General features: G+C 49.4%; 1 pseudogene; it reads left to right on the forward strand.

Moving 5' to 3' along the window:
* The window catches only part of LOC139230222 (zinc-binding protein A33-like), an 853,736-nt pseudogene extending 848,775 nt beyond the window's left edge, over positions 1–4,961 (forward strand).
* The last annotated feature ends 12,266 nt before the right edge of the window (positions 4,962–17,227 follow it).

The raw sequence follows: 17,227 nt of genomic DNA on the forward strand, positions 1-17,227 counted from the left end.
CTGTTTTTGAACATATATTTCTGCAATGTTAGAATCTGTTTACAAGGGACCAACTCCCAAGATATTTTTAACAATAAGCCAGTATACGTGCATTATTCACAACCATAGTCAATTAAAATGATAATTAACTGTTCAATGGGACGGTCACTTTGTACAATGTAAAACATTGCATGCCATTCTGAGAAGATCAGTTTGTGCAATACCTGAGGGTTCAAGTGCCAACCCATTCCATTGGCCCAGCAGGAGGCTTAGCTAAAACCGACATATAAAAGCCTGCTGATGCTGCATCAAAGGGTCAGCTTCCACTCAGGGTCATAACGTTGATTGATAGTTCAGTAGCTAGAACTCCCCATCTCATAGACTTAAGGCTGGTGACAAATAAGTCTCTCTCACTCTCCCCAACACAGTGAGTGAGCTGTGTTCTCACATCAGCAGTGAGAAACTGTCCATGGATTAAAATTCTGGATCGGCTAGTTTCAAGAGCTTAGCTAGAGAAGGTGAGCCAGTGTTCAAAGCGTGTTCCATATTGATTGGATTTCATAACTGAGGAGCGAGGAAACTGATTGTACTCACTGAGAAATCTGTATAGAATTACACAGAGTCTACAGCATAGGAACAGGCCATTCAACTGTAACATAACCAGGCTCTGGGTAAACAGGTTTAACAGGAACATAACCATCCTCTGGGTAAACAGGTTTCACAGGAACATAACCATCCTCTGGGTAAACAGGTTTCACAGGAACATAACCATCCTCTGGGTAAACAGGTTTCACAGGAACATAACCAGTCTCTGGGTAAATAGGTTTCACAGGAACACAACCAGTCTCTGGGTAAACAGGTTTAACAAGAACATAATCAGTATCTGGGTAAACAGGTTTCACAGGAACATAACCAGTCTTTGGGTAAACAGGTGTCACAGGAACATAACCAGTCTCTGGGTAAACAGGTTTCACAGGAACATAACCAGTCTCTGGGTAAACAGGTTTCACAGGAACATAACCAGTCTCTGGGTAAACAGGTTTCACAGGAATGTGAAATATAACCAGTCTCTGGGTAAACAGATTTCACAGGAACATAACCAGTCTCTGGGTAAAGAAGTTTCTCCTGAATTCCCTATAGGATTTATTAGTAATTGTCTTATATTGATGGCCCCTAGTTTTGGAATCCCCCACAGGTGGAAACATCTTCTCTCTGTCGACCCGATCATTCCCATTGATCTATTTAATGTACCATAAACCAGCTGTTGGTTTGAAGCTGTGCCTGGTCTGATTAAGTACTTTTCACTCTGCCTTTTTGTAAACACAGAGTTACACACTAGTGACACAGGCAACGTTCCCTGACACCTCTCCTCACAGTTTGGGAATAAACAGCAGACATTGCAATGGGTTATGGTGAGATCTGATTCCATTTTTAGGACCAGCTGAAATCGGCCTTGGATTCCATGGAGAGTGAAAGGAAAAGTAAAAGTGAATTAAAACGGCAGCAGGAGGGGAAGATTTCAGAGCTGAATGTGAGTATTACTGCTGTTACCTTTAAACACTGTCACCCTTTAACAACACGCTGGTTAAATGATCTCTCTCTCCATCTTAGGAACAAACAGGATCCCTGGAGCAAGACATCTCCACACAATTTGCCAAAATCCATCGATATCTTGAAGACAAAGCGAAACATTTGATCGAAGAGCTGAGGAGACAAAAGGAGGAAGATCTGCGCCCAATGGAGAAGAACTTGGAAAGAATTGAAGAGGAACTGACATCACTTGAGGAGAACATACTGAACCTTTGTGCAGACATCGAGCAGCAAGACAGTATCTCTTTTCTCAAGGTCACCTTTTATAACCCAATCCCCAAACTGTTGATGTAAGTGTAAACCACACTTTATAATAGGGCTCAAACCCACAACAACAATGCACAATGTGCAGTATAACTGAGGACCAACAGGTATCAGTCAGGATTGAGCTCTGAGTGTCGAGGAGACTGTCCCACACTGTCAGGCCCTCACACTGGCCGCAGTATAACTGGAACCCGAGTGAAAGGTCCAGAAAAGGAGTGGGAGAGAAGTAATGGGCTCCACCCAAACCAAGGAGGGGCAAAGAGATTTTGGAGGAACATTGAGGCAGCAATGGGAAACCATTCAGACTAGAGAGGTGGGGGGAGGGCTGGGAGGAAAGCAGAGCGGAGACAGACCGTAGGGCAGAGCGGAGCAGAGCGGAGACAGACCGTAGGGCAGAAGGTTGTCAGGCCGTTCCACACACACAAGGGGAGAAATTCCTCTCGGGCGGCAGTGTGAAACGGGCGAGACAATCGGCAGCTCACTTTACATTCGCACAATTTTCTCTTCCGTTAATGGATTCACACACACACACACATAGAGGGCAGAGGAAGTTGTGATCACACCGCACAGTTGTTCTGGTCAGAACCCACCTTGAATAGAGGGAAGGATTGAGAAGCAGGGAAGTTATGTTAAACCTGTATAAGGTAGAAGGGAGAGTAAACAGTATGGAGAAGGCAAATCCAAATCATACTTTAATAGTTGCAGTGGGACAAGGAAAACTAGGAAATGCCATTTTACAAGTGATATCAGGAAGTTTATCTCACACAACAGTGATAAACACATGGAATGAGCTAATGGGCAGCAGTAGGACAGGAACCGATTCGATGCCGCAGTGTGGGGGTGGGGCACCGTTAGTCTGTCTAGATGGAGGAAATGACGGGCCGAATGGCTTCCCTCGCCTGTAAATATCCTGTGAACTCATCATCTGAATATCTCCTACAGCTTACTGAGATTTCCTCATTGAGGGTTTGTGCTGTTGGCCCCTTCGTTTTCTCCCCTTCACTTCCATCCTAGGAGCAGTGAGATGTTGGGGTTCAGTCCATGGGTGCTGGCCCTGAGAGCAGTAACATGTTGGGGTTCGGTCCATGGGCGCTGGCCCTGGGAGCAGTGACATGTTGGGGTTCAGTCCATGGGTGCTGGCCCTGAGAGCAGCAACATGTTGGGGTTCGGTCCATGGGTGCTGGCCCTGGGAGCAGTGACATGTTGGGGTTCAGTCCCATGTATACCACCCATGTTCTTTCCAGTGAGCAGAAGGAGGCTATTTGACTGTGTAGGCATCACAATGAGCCTAATCCTGTTCTCGTCTGATGTGTACACAGGTGTATGTTGGCCCAGAGCTGCCTGGAAGTGTCCAGTAGCCGGTACCTGGCTGTTGTTCCCCTGTCGAGGGGATACTGAGGTTAGGTGTAACATCACTGCCCCCAGCTCAGGGCCGCACAGACCAGACAAGCTCTGAGTTACTGGGTAAATACAGACCGGAAATAACAAGAACTGATCAGTGAATCTTCAAAGTCTTCAGCAGCAGAGGAAACCCTGTGAAGTGTATTCCGGGTATAACTGACGTGGTATCACATCAGTGGGGCCCGTCGGTGAAAACTCCACCCAGATCCCTTCACATTTTACTGAAACCACTGATTACACATCATTAAACAAGACAATCTAAACAGCACCCTGTACTTATTCAAATGTTTTTGATTCTCTGTCCTGCAGGAACTGAAAGGATTGAAAGGTGAGTATCCAATCCAAACCCACACACGGTCTGACACTGTGATCACAGTTTGTATCCAGCAGTGAGTGAATAAATCAATCCCATTCAAACAGGTACCTAGACAAAGGTGAGGACGGTGAAAGTGCCGAGAGAGGAGAAGATGAGGAGATACTGGTGTCGGCTAGTCTGAAATACACAGCATTTCGAGGCCCGTTACTCTACACAGTGTGGAAGGAAATGAAACAGATCATCTCTCCAGGTAAGAAACTCCCCAGCTTTGTGTCCACTTTCTGTAGTTTCCTGCTCTCTGTCCCTTCTCCTGAAGGTGCTGCCTGTTGCTGGGTACAGGTCACTGGCACAGCAGCCTCTGGGACCTCACTCAAGGGGCCGTTCTTTATGTGGGACCGTAGATTGGGCAGTGATCAGACTGGGACCCTGGGCTGATTGTATTCCTCTCTGACCCAGGACTCACTGGACAGTGATCAGACTGGGCCCCTGTAATATCTGTTCACTGTACATACTGCAGTGGGAATATATCTGACTGTACACTGTACCCAGTCTGTAATATCTGTTCACTGTACATACTGCAGTCTGGGAATATATCTCACTGTACACTGTACCCAGTCTGTAATATCTGTTCACTGTACATACTGCAGTCTGGGAATATATCTCACTGTACACTGTAACCAGTCTGTAATATCTGTTCACGGTACATACTGCAGTCTGAGAATATATCTGACTGTACACTGTAAACAGTCTGTAGTATTTACTGATACAGAAATTATGGACTGGTTGCCGAGTCCAGTTTTATAGACACCAGATACTAACCTGTGTCCGTCCACCTTCCTCCGTCTAAAATATTTAACATTGTTATTTTTATTTCCCCAGTCCCAGCCTCACTGACCCTGGACCCAAACACAGCACATTGTGAGCTCATCCTGTCTGAAGATCGGACCAGTGTGAGGCTCAGTGACAGAGAATTACAGCTTCCTGATAACCCGGAGAGATTCGATACGTGTTATTGTGTCCTGGGATCACAGGGATTGACATGAGGGAAACACTACTGGGAGGTGGGGGTCAGGGACAAGACTGAGTGGGCATTGGGTGTGGTCAGAGTGTCAGCCAATAGGAAGGCACCGGTAATATTGGGGTCCAAACGTCAATACTGGATTGTGTATCTGAGCAATTGGAGTTAATACATTAATGCTGACAGCCGATTTGTCCCCCTGACCCCGAGCTTGAAGCCCAGGACCATCGCAGTTTACTTGGACAGGTGGCCATTTACAACGCTGATGCTATGTCCAACCTCTACACTTTCACTGACACATTCATGGAGAAACTCTTTCCTTATTTCTCTCCTGGATTGTGCGATGAGGGTAAAAATGCTGCTCCTCTTAAACTGCGGTATTTCGAGCCATAGGTTCCTAAACTGATCTGTCAGAGTGCAGAGAGAATGTGTCCACTGCTGGGCAAATATTGCCCATCTCACACAGTAACTTTGAGATACAGCAGGAACCAGCACTGGGAAAGGGGCTTGGCAATAAATGGTGGGGCTGAGAGTGTTGGGCTGGTGAATTGTAAGTGTTCCTTGCACAGAGCTCTTGGGCTGTGATCAGGGATTGGGACCTGTATTACTGAGCAGGGTGAAGAGGTCCCAATGTGAGCTCCTGGCCGCTCACACCAGCTCTCCAATCTGGAACTCTTCACTCCTGGCCATTCCCCCGGGAGAGACCCTGCTGCTCTTTGTGAATCCAGGGTCCGTGTTACACATTCCAGCAGTGCTGTTCTCCATCAGCAAACCGGACTAACAGTATCCTGGAGTCACACTGCACTGTTCACACACACACGCAGCGGCTAGAATTAGTAAAAATATATACAATCACGATCAGTTGAAGATCTACATCACCACGACCCGTAGGTACTGAGATATTTAGAGGGCTCAGCAAGACTTCGCCAACCATGTGTAGACATAAACTTTCGTCTGGGATTAGTCTGGGCTACATCTTTTTTTCACATAAGGGAACTCATTTTGGGAGTCAGAAGTATTTTTATCGTTAAACAATTCTAAATTGTGCATCAATTGTAGATATTGTTTAATTCTAATGCAGATTTTTCTGCTATATAATAAATTACTCTTTTCTTTACAAGCCTATGGTTTATTCCTGGAGTTTCTAATTAGCAAGAAGAACCATTGTTAAATATAACATTTCAAGTGTGTGGGGATCAAGAGCTTTTCCCTCAAATTAAAGAATAACATCACATTGTGCCTTTTACCCTTAAATAGTGCACAGTGATCAGAGCATAAGTACATAAGAATTCGGAGCAGGAATAGACCGTTCAGACCTTCGAACCTGCTCCACCATTCAATAAGCTCAGGGCTGATCATCGATCTCAACTCCACGTTCCCCGGGAATTCCAAAGATTCATAACGCTTTAAGTGAATACATTTCTCCTCATCTCAGTCCTAAATGGCTGACCCCTTATTCTGAGACTAGGAGCAAAATTCAGTTTGGAGCGGTAACTTTTAAAAGTTTGAAAAGTTCAAGCCACATGCAAATGATTGTTTACTTCTGCTAAATTGGGCTTTAGCGCCCCAGGAAGGAAGCAGGGGCGGGGGGGTGCAGTAAATGAGGTGTTAGTGGGCCACTAATTGCAGAGCCTTACCCAATTTCAGGAGACTTGTATTCAGCACTCATCCTTCAATCCTTCACATTGGCTGATTCCAGCTCTTAAAAGGGAAGGTTATATCAAGCTGCACCTGCTCATTTTCAGCAGTGCTGCACTTGAGGGTGAGCTGTGAGCTAATGAACCATCTTTCTGGGATGGCTGCCAGAAATCCTGCTGCAAGGGAGAGAGCAAGGCGATTCAATGATGTGGTATTGGAGGCATTGGTGAGGGCAGTGGATGAAAGGAGGGATACGCTGTTCCCCGCATCTGGAAGGAGGCCATTGCCACAGGACTGCAGGGCGATGTGGAGATAAGTGGCTGAGGAGGAGTCGGCCAGCACTGTACTCGATCGAACCATGACACAGTGACAGAAGAAGTTCAACGACCTCAGTCAGTTGGACAAGGTGAGTATATGCTTCCACACCTCCTACATACCAACCTCTGAACCACTGTCCACGCTGAGCAAACCACCACTTCCCACATCCACCAAACATATACAGCTACTCAGACTCACATCCTCATCTCACACCTTACCTACAATCACAGCTATTTAGTGACAGCAGGCATATCTCCCACATACATAGCTGGACTCGGACTCTTACAAGTTGGTTTCTTTTGCAGATCATGATGGCACAACACAGGAGGGAGCAGCAGAGGACTGGCGGAGGTGAACCTCAACTGCAGGAGCTGTCTGACCTGGAGGAGCAAGTTCTGCGGCTCATTGGCCCGCAGGTAGTGGGCGCGTGACCTGTGGTGATGTCGAACCTGCTGGGGGCAACAACAGTATCTTTATGCCCTCTCTGTTTCTAATCTTACTTCCCTGTCACACCAAAATGCTTTATCACTTTCCAGCTCCTGATCCTGTCAGTCCTTCCTTGCTCCATTCCTGTCCCCCTTCCCTCACCTTAACGCGAATCTTGTGCCATTTCAGATAATCAGCAAGCAGATCTGCAGCCTGTACCTGAGCACCTCCAAGAAACTGCGGAGGGAGAAGAGGAGGACCCAAGCACTGTGTCATTGCATCTTTCACCCGCAGGCACCAGCTCAGATACTGCCACTACGCAGCCCTTCGAGCTTAGCTTAGCACACGGGTCTGCACTGGATGATGCACTGGGGTCTAGCGGGCTGCAGCAAGGTCAAGGGGAAAGGGTACCTCGGCAGCCAGTTCTCTGGAGGGAGAGTTTGCGTGCGAGTTCTGCTGCACAGGACTCAGATCAGGATCTCGATGGCAAGGTGTTCACAAGGGTGATGGCTATGCACTCCGACATGATAGGTGCAATGGCAAGGGTGTCCGAGAGCCTCTCCACTATGGTAAGGAGCATAGAGGAGTCCACATCCATCATTACACAGAGCTCTGTGCATACTATGAAGCCCATCATTTCCAGTGTGCAGCCAATGGTACACTCCCAGAGAGACCGTGTGGATCCAGATCTCATGACGCGTGTCATAGGCGATGTGGCAGCTTCCATTGCAGCACAGGCGGAAGCAACACAACATATTCGTGCTGTAATGCAGACAATGGTTGGTGTCATCGAAGCTCAGACTGTTCTCATGCAGTCTCAGCTCAATGCCACAATCAATGACTGCTGGCATCAAGTCTCAAACTGCGCTCATGCAATCTTAACTGGACGCCACGCGTGCTCTAACCGCTCCATCACTGCTGGGTCCACCACAGTCGACCGGGGATCTCACGGTGTCACAGCAGGCCACCAATCTGTGCTCCAGCAGGAGTGTTGGGGTTGCGGAGGGGAGTCATGAGCTAAGTGGAAAATGGATAGCTCTTGTCTCTGACCAGCCAGTCGCCAACTTGATGTGGTGGCTGGAGGAGAGGTGGCACACCGGTCTGGCACAGGACAAATGTATCGTGGCTGTGAGCATTGACAGTGAGGATTCTGTGTGTGTCTGTTCACACACCAACTGCACATTGTGATTGGGAACCTTTGGGGTTACAGAATATTTCAGGATTGTGATGCGGTGCCCGCAAAGCGACGTGGTTGCAGTTAGTCAATCGCATCCCACACCATGGGCTATCCTGATAAAGTTACATGCATGCTCCAGCTGCTTCTCTCTGGTCATGGGGAGGAAATGTATTTAGTCCTTCTCCTTCTGTACAGAGCATCTGTGACCTGGTGGATGAAGCAATGGATTGCAAACTGAGAGATGTTGGAGATGCCTCCTGTTGCACACTGGAAGGATCCGTTGGCATAGAAATTGAGTGTGATGGTGACCTTGACTGCCACTGAGAGAGCCGTCCTCAACATGAGGCTCCAGGTCTGGTTGCAGGAGATGGCAGAGCTCTGTAACCACATCCTTTCGGAATGCAGCCTCCAATCACACTGTTTCTCAGTGAAATTGATGCAGGAGAACTGCTACCGGAATACCCAGAGGGTAAGGCTCCTGTTGACAGCCCTGTTGGGCCTCCTTCCTTTGGCTGCATTTTGCTGCCTTTCTACCGAAGTTGCCTCAGACGATGACAAGTGCCAACACAGCCCCCATGAAACTATATAAATGTAATTTCAAATCTGTCCTCAATGAAAGACAGGAATGTTTAACAGCCAGAATATTACTTCAACTGGAAATTGCTGAAATCTGTCAAACAGCCTGTCTGTCTATGTGGTAGTGAGCTGCAAACAGTAATGGCGGTCTAAAATTTTTTGGAAAGATAGCGCTCTACCAGCCGACTCCTGACTGAAACTCAATAGCTGAAGTGGTCGTCGTCAGTGCCAGGCGGTAAGACGGAGCGCGACAAGTTTAGCTTCCGTGACGGTAACAGGACACTGCACACAGCGATGACGTCATGATCACCGTGCGCAGCCAAGCAGGCACTACCTGTTAGCGCCGCAGCAAAGTTCCCGCCCAATTTAGTGGGAGGCGCTGTTTTTGCCATGGCTGGGCAAAAATTCATTTGCGTCTCCTGTGGGCGCTAACACAAGGCACAACATACCTGAATTTCACCCTCGTTCTAGGCTCCCCAGCCAGGGGAACCATCCTCTGAGCATCTACCTTGTTATGCCCCTTAAAAATGTTATATCTTCCAGTGAGATTACCTCTCATTCTTCAAAACTGCAGCGAATATAGTCAATCTCTCCTCAGAGGACAATTTCCACATCCCAGGAATCAGTCGAGTGAGCTTTAGTTGCACTCCCTCGAAGGCGAGACCAAAACTACACATTGTACTCCTGGTGTGGTCTCACCAAGGCTTCTACAGTTCTAACCCTTAGACAAGCGTCACCTTGGGATCCCCCATTGGTCTGGACAATCTTGTTTATCCTGGTACAGACTATCATAGAATGTGCTGCTTTACACTGTGAGGGTCCTTTATACTGTGGAGGGAGCCGGTGTTCACAAAGCTCTCCGGAATGGTCATACCTGTCTGAGGCAACTGGTACGTTCATTGCTCGGCAACCTCACTCCTTTTTTTTTCCAAAATATACTTTATTCACATTAAATTTTCACAATACATTGGAAAATAGTTCAGTACCTTGCGGCCAGCAATTGCATACAACTCATTTGGATGCTGACAGCAGTTCCATACAATGCACTAGCATGCATTTCATTTCAAGTACAGTTTAGTACAATCCGTAAATCACGTTACATGTAGTACTGTGTAAATAAGGGTATTACATGGAGCAAATAAGAACAGGTTTACATTACATTCCAGGATAGATTTCAATACCGATCACAAATCACGTTACATGGAGCACTATGCAGATGAATGCAGTGCACGGAACGGATGAGAATACATTTACATTTCTTTACAAGTTACTAAACAGTGCAGAGACTTTCATTATACATGGCACAACACAGGTGTTTTTTAGTACATGGTGCTCTATGTATACAAGCAGATTAACAAGTACAGCCCGAGGGAGGGTCTGATTCCATCCCCTGGGTTTACCGTGGTGGAAGGCCTTAAACTGTGGCTCTTCCCCACCGTGCCTTTGCGGCGACTGCACTAATCTTTAGTGCGTCCCTCAGCACGTATTCCTGGACCTGGGATTCCGCCAGTCTGCAACACTCAGCCATGGACATCTCCTTGCTCTGGACGACCAGCAAGTTTCAGGAAGACCAGAGTTGATGGCCCTCCAGCAGCAGGTGATGTCTGTCTCTGTGTGTGTCCCTGGGAACAGTCCGCAGAGCACAGAGTAGTGTTACGGAGCTGCTTGGGATGAACCTTGTCAGCAACCACTGCATCTCCATCCAGACCTGCCTTGCAAAGGGGCAATCCCGAAGGAGATGGATGACGGTCTCGTCCGCACCACAGCCGACTCGGGGGCAGAGTGCCGTGTCTCTGAAACCCCGGCTGTGCATGAAGGATCTGAAGGATAGAGCCCTTCTCACCGCCAACCAAGCTACGTCTTGGTGCTTGTGTGAAAGCTCTGGCGATGAGACGTTCTGCCAAACGAGTTCGACAGTCTGCTCGGGGAACCACCCGACAGGGTCCACCCTCTCCTTCTTTCGTAGGGCGCCCAGGACCTTACGTGCTGACCACTGCTTTATGGCCTTGTGGTCGAAGGGGTTTTTCTTGGAAAAACTTTTCCACGAAGGACAGGTGGACAGGCATGGTCCAACTGGTTGGAGTGTTCCGCGGCAGCATGGCCAGACCCATCCTTCGCAACACCGGGGACAGGTAGAAACTCAGCACGTAGTGACGCTTGGTGTTTGCATATGAAGGGTCGATGCACAGCTTGATGCAGCCGCACTCAAAAGTGGCCGTCAGGATGAGGGCCACGTTTGGAATGTCCTTTCCTCCCTTGTCCAGAGATTTGTACATCGTGTCTCTGCGGACATGGTCCATTTTCAATCTCCAGGCGAAATGGAAGACGGCTCAGGTGACTGCATTGGCACAGGAGTATGGGCCAGACCTGTGCCAGGTAAAACAGCACCGAGAGCACCTCACTCCTGATGACCAGGTTCTTTCCTGCAATGGAGAGTGAGCGCAGCTTCCACCATCCCAGTTTGTGTTTGGCTTTAGCGATACGCTCCTTCCAGTTTTTGGCACATGCCCCATCCACTCCGAACCATATTCCCAACACCTTCAGGTAACCTGACTTAATGGTGAAGGGAATAAAGGATCGGTCGGCCCAGCTTCCAAAGAACATGGCCTCGCTTTTGCTGCGATTAACCATCGCCCCCGAGGCCAGTTCAAACTGGTCGCAGATTGTGAGCAATCCACGTACCGACTGCGGATCCGAGCAAAAGACGGTGACGTCATCCATGTACAGAGAGGTCCTGACCTGAGCGCCTGGGATTGTCACCCCTCTAATGCCCGCATCCTTCCTGATGGACTCAGCAAAGGGTTCGAGACAACACACAAACAAGACAGAGGAGAGAGGACAGCCTTGCCTGACTCCAGTACTGATCGGAAAGCTTTCAGTTTCCCACCCGTTGATTACCTCCCGGCTGCTTGGTGGCGATGTGCCAGGATGACTCCCATTTTAAAGCTTCCGCGACCGCTGGGCTGCAGTGTGCCCTCCCACCGCTCGGGCATTAGAGGGCTCACAATCTGCGACCAGTTTGAATTAGCCTCGGGGGCGAAGGTTAATCGCAGCAAAAGCGAGGCCATGTTCTTTGGCAAACGAGCCAAAGGCGGGCAGAGGAAACGTTACAAGGACACCCTCAAAGTCTCCCTGATAAAGTGCGACATCCCCACTGACAGCTGGGAGTCCTTGGCCATAGACCACCCTAAGTGGAGGAAGTGCATTCGGGAGGGCGCTGAGCTCCTCGAGTATCGTCGCCGAGAGCATGCAGAAATCTAGCGCAGACAGCGGAAGGAGCGTGCGGCAAACCAGGCTCCCTGCCCACCCTTTCCCTCAAGGACTATCTATCCCACCTGTGACAGAAACTGTGATTCTCGTATTGGACTGTACATCCACCTAAGAACTCATGCTAAGAGTGGAAACAAGTCTTCCTCCATCCCGAGGGACTGCCTATGATGATGATGATGATGCTGCTGCTGCTGCTGCTCTGCTGCTGTGCCGCTGTGCCAGGAGGACTTCCTTTTTAAAGCCATTGAACAATTTCTCTGTTAAATCAGTAAACATCAATGTGACCAGTTGGTTCGGGCGGGAAGTTAAAATGTTAAAAATGTGAAACAGGAACCTAGCCCGCTCCCAGGAGGAAGGTCGAGGGGCGATCGACCAATCCGCTGTCAGCAGGTGGGACAAGGGGCGAGCGACCAATCCACACCCAGGAGGCAGGTCGGTCGATTAAACTTTTTAAGGAGGCTGCGAGTTTCTATTTTATGGTGTTTCTATTTTGAACCCATGCTGGCCGGGTTTCCAGGCCTCGGGTAACCCGGCAGGTAAAAGGAGGTGAGAGGGGCCGGTCCCATCAGGGGTGTGCCTTTACAGCACTGCTTGTGGGCCAGGAGGAGCAGGAGTGTTTCATCCAGGTCCAGCAAGCTAACCTGTAAACAGTAGCCCCCTCCGACACACAATCTCCCCCGACTTCGCCCCCCCATCACCCTCTCCCATTCACCGACCCCCAACCTCTCCCCATCACCGACCCCCTGCCCTGTGATCACCGAACCCCCAATCTCTCCCCCATCACCGAACCCCCAATCTCTCCTGTGCACCCTGGGGCAAGCAGGTATAAAGGGTGATTCACCATGCTGCTTCTCCACTCTGGAGTCTGAATAAAGAGACGACCAAGGTCACAACAGGTTGAGCTTGCAACACAGTCCTGTGGATTTATTCTGAACATTAACAAATTGGCGACGAGTAACGGATCACGAACTTTCACGCAGTAATGGCTGCCGTTAGTATTCTTGAGAGATTTGTTGAGGGTGATGATTGGGAAGCCTTCGTTGAGCGCCTCGACCAGTACTTCGTGGCCAACGAATTGGACAAGGCTGAGACAGCGATCAAGCGCAGGGCGATTCTGCTAACCGTGTGTGGGTCTTCGATATATGACGTCCTCAAAAATTTGCTGGCACCGGTCAAACCAACAGATAAGTCTTCCACAGAGCTGTGTCCGCTGGTTAGGGAACACCTCAAGCCAAAGGAGAGCATCTTGATGGCCAGGTATCGCTTTTACACACACCATCGCTTCAAGGGCCAGAACATGGCGAGTTTTGTCGCCGACCTAAGACGCTTTGCGGGACAGTGCGAATTTGCAGGATCCTTGGGGGAAATGTTGCGGGACATTTTCCTGCTTGGAATTGGCCACGAGGTCATTCTTCGCAAACTGCTGTCTGCAGAATCCCTAGATCTGAGCAAGACCATCACGATAGCCAAAGCCTTCATATCCACGAGCGATAACACGAAACAGATATCTTCACAGAATCGAAGCTCATCGACAAATACTGTGCATAAAATAATGTTTTCAGCAGGTAGAACAGTGCAGGGCAGGGCCCACACGACTGCAGAGGCCAGACCTAGGCCTAGAATGACTCAGAGTCTGCTGTGGGGCGTGAATGCATATCCATTAGCACTATGTTGGCGCTGCGGGTCAGCCATAGAGCTCATCAATGTCGATTTAAGCCTTATGTGTGCAAGGGCTGTGGAACAATGGGGCACCTCCAGCAAATGTGCAAACAATCTCTGACTCACCACGTGGCAGTCAGGAGAGGACGACGATGAACGGGCAGGAGAGGCAACTCAACCTGAGGATGAAGAGGAAGTATATGGGATACACACCTTCACCACCAAAAGCCCTCCGATAATGTTAAAAGTTGAACTTAACAGCCCCCCAGTCTCCATGGAACCAGACACGGGGGAGTCAATCAGTTATGAGCCAGAAGGCATTCGAGAGGCTGTGGGGCAATGATCACTCAGAACCGAGCCTTCCGCGTGCCATCAGCAGAGAATGCACCAAGATCGCACGGCCCTCCATGCGATATCAGAATAAGTGATGTCGACCAAGTTCAGGGCCCCAGTTGGACCACTACCACCGCATTAGCTAAGGCGGGGGAATGGAGTGTATGTGATGAAAACGGAGTGGTTGATTGTAAAACCATGTACCAGGCTAACGAGTGAAGCAGTTGGACAAGACCAAACTGCGAACTACAGATAACCAGGAACCACTGTGAAAGGACCTGGCCCCAGCGACCCACTAACACGATCAACCTCGCAGTCAACCACGTCAGTTCAACCCAGGTGATTGACCCAAGGACGTGGGCGCCAAATCGCCTCAACTTGCAAATAACTTGCATATAAGACTTTGCGGGGGTGGGGGGGGAGGAGTTATGTTATGTATGTATGTAAACCTCACCAAAATGTAAGACTTGCCACTAGGGGGCACACCTGTGGGAGACCTAAGGATCACCTGTGCACCCTGGGGCAAGCAGGTATAAAAGGTGATTCACCATGCTGCTTCTCCACTCGAGTCTGAATAAAGAGACCAAGGTCATAACAGTTTGAGCTTGTGATATAGTCCTGTGGATTTATTCTGAACATACCAACACCAACAGACCCTCTCCCACCGTGAGCAATACCCCCAACACCCCCTCCCCCACCGCGATCTCTGCCTCCAACACCCCCTCCCCCACCGCGATCTCTGCCAACAAACCCCCTCCCCCACCGCGATCACTGCCTGCAACACCCCCTCCCCCACCGCGATCTCTGCCCCCAACACTCCCTCCCCCACCGACTCTGCCCCCAACACCCCCTCCCCCACCGCGATCTCTGCCCCCAACACCCCCTCCCCCACCGCGATCACGACCAACAACCATCAAACTTACCTGATCCTTTTCTGGACAATTTTCCTGTCCAACAAGAAGACAAACCTGTCAATCAGCCTGGCTTCCCGGCGGAGAATCTGTTAAAAAACAACACGCGTGCATTGGAGATAAAACTCTATCCGAGCTTCCCGACAATAACTCCTTGCCCCCAAGTCCTAAACCCTACCCCAGTAACTATCAGGGCAAATGTGCCCACTGCTGGGCAAATATTGCCCATCTCACACAGTAACTTCAAGCCACAGCAGGAACCAGCACTGGGAAAGGGGCTTGGCAATAAATGGTGGGGTTGAGAGTATTGGGCTGGTGAATTGTAAGTGTTCCTTGCGCTGAGCTCTTGGGCTGTGATCAGGGACTGGGATGTGTGTTACTCTGCAGGGTGAAGAGGTCCCAATGTGAGCTCCTGGTCACTTGCACCAGCTCTCCAATCTGGAACTCTTCACTCCTGGCCATTCCCCCGGGAGAGGCCCTGCTGCCCTTTGTGAATCCGGGGTCCATGTTACACATTCCAGCAGTGCTGTTCACCATCAGCAAACCGGAGTAACGGGATCCCAGAGTCACACACACCCAGTGCCTAGAATTAGTAAAAATATATATACAATCACGATCAGTGGGTCAGAGCAGCGGGATTCGGAGCGGCGGCGGCCTATAAAAGGCCCAGCAGTTCGGAGAGTTCGAGGTGCGTCGGAGCGGCGGGATTTGGAGAGGCAGCGGGTGCAGCTGCAGCAGGGAGAGAAGGCAAAAAAGTAGAAAGAAATCGAAAGGTGACGTCACAGCCAAGGGGGTAAGTGATAGGTAAGTAGCTTTTCTTTCTCTTTTCTTTATCAGTAAGTAACCTTTAGCATTGTTGTTGCCAAATTAAGTTAATCTAACGGTTAAGACATGGCAGGAGAGCTCGGACACGTGTTATGCTCCTCCTGTACAATGTGGGAAGTCAGGGACGCTTCCAGTGTCCTTGACTACGACGTGTGTGGGAAGTGTATCCGCCTCCAGCTCCTGACGGACTGCATTGCGGCACTGGAGCTGCAGGTGAATTCACTCTGGAGCATTCACGATGCTGAGAATGATGTGACTAGCACATGTAGAGTGTTGGTCTTACCGCAGGTTAAAGGTACACAGCCAGGATAGGGGATGGGTGACCAACAGGAAGAGCAGTGCAAAGAAGTTAGTGCAGGGGTGCCCTGCAGTCATCCCCCTGCAAAACAGATACACCACTTTGGGTACTGTTGAGGGGATGACTCATCAGGGAAGAGCAGCAGCAACCAAGTTCATGGTACCGTGGGTGGCTCTGCTGCACAGGAGGGCGGGAAAAAGAGTGGGAGAGCTATAGTGATAGGGGATTCGATTGTAAGGGGAATAGATAGGCGTTTCTGTGGCCGCAACCGAGACTCCAGGATGGTATGTTGCCTCCCTGGTGCAAGGGTCAAGGATGTCTCGGAGCGGGTGCAGGACATTCTGAAAAGGGAGGGTGAACAGCCAGTTGTGGTACACATAGGTACCAACGATATAGGTAAAAAATGGGAAGAGGTCCTACGAGACAAATTTAGGGAGCTAGGAGTTAAATTAAAAGGTAGGACCTCAAAAGTAGTAATCTCGGGATTGCTACCAGTGCCACGTGCTAGTCAGAGTAGGAATCGCAGGATAGCTCAGATGAATACGTGGCTTGAGGAATGGTGCAGCAGGGAGGAATTCAAATTCCTGGGACATTAGAACCTGTTCTGGGGGAGGTGGGACCAGTACAAACCGGAAGGTCTGCACCTGGGCAGGACCGAAACCAATGTCCTAGGGGGAGTGTTTGCTAGTGCTATTGCGGAGGAGCTAAACTAACATGGCGGGGGATGGGAACCTATGCAGGGAGACAGAGGGAAATAAAATGGAGGCAGAAGCAAAAGCTAGAAAGGAGAATAGTAAAAGTGGAGGGCAGAGAAATCCAAGGCAAAGAACAAAAAAGGCCACATTACAGCAAAACTCTAAAGGGGCAAAGTGTGTTAAAAAGACCAGTCTGAAGGCTCTGTGCCTCAATGCGAGGATTATTCGGAATAAGGTGGACGAATTAACTGCGCAGATAGCAGTTTACGGATATGATGTAATTGGCATCACGGAGACATGGCTCCAGGGTGACCAAGGCTGGGAACTCAATATCCTGGTTAAAGAGGAAATTAATGCAGTAGTAAGGAGGGACATTAGCTTGGATGATGTGGAATAGGTATGGGTGGAGCTGCGGAATACCAAAGGGCAGAAAACGCTAGTGGGTGATGTGTACAGGCCATCAAACAGTAGTAGTGAGGTTGGGGACAGCATCAAAGAAGAAATAAGGGATGTGTGCAATAAAGGTACAGCAG

The sequence above is a fragment of the Pristiophorus japonicus genome, chromosome 19, assembly GCF_044704955.1.
Source record: "Pristiophorus japonicus isolate sPriJap1 chromosome 19, sPriJap1.hap1, whole genome shotgun sequence".
In the NCBI taxonomy this organism is placed as follows: domain Eukaryota; kingdom Metazoa; phylum Chordata; class Chondrichthyes; family Pristiophoridae; genus Pristiophorus; species Pristiophorus japonicus.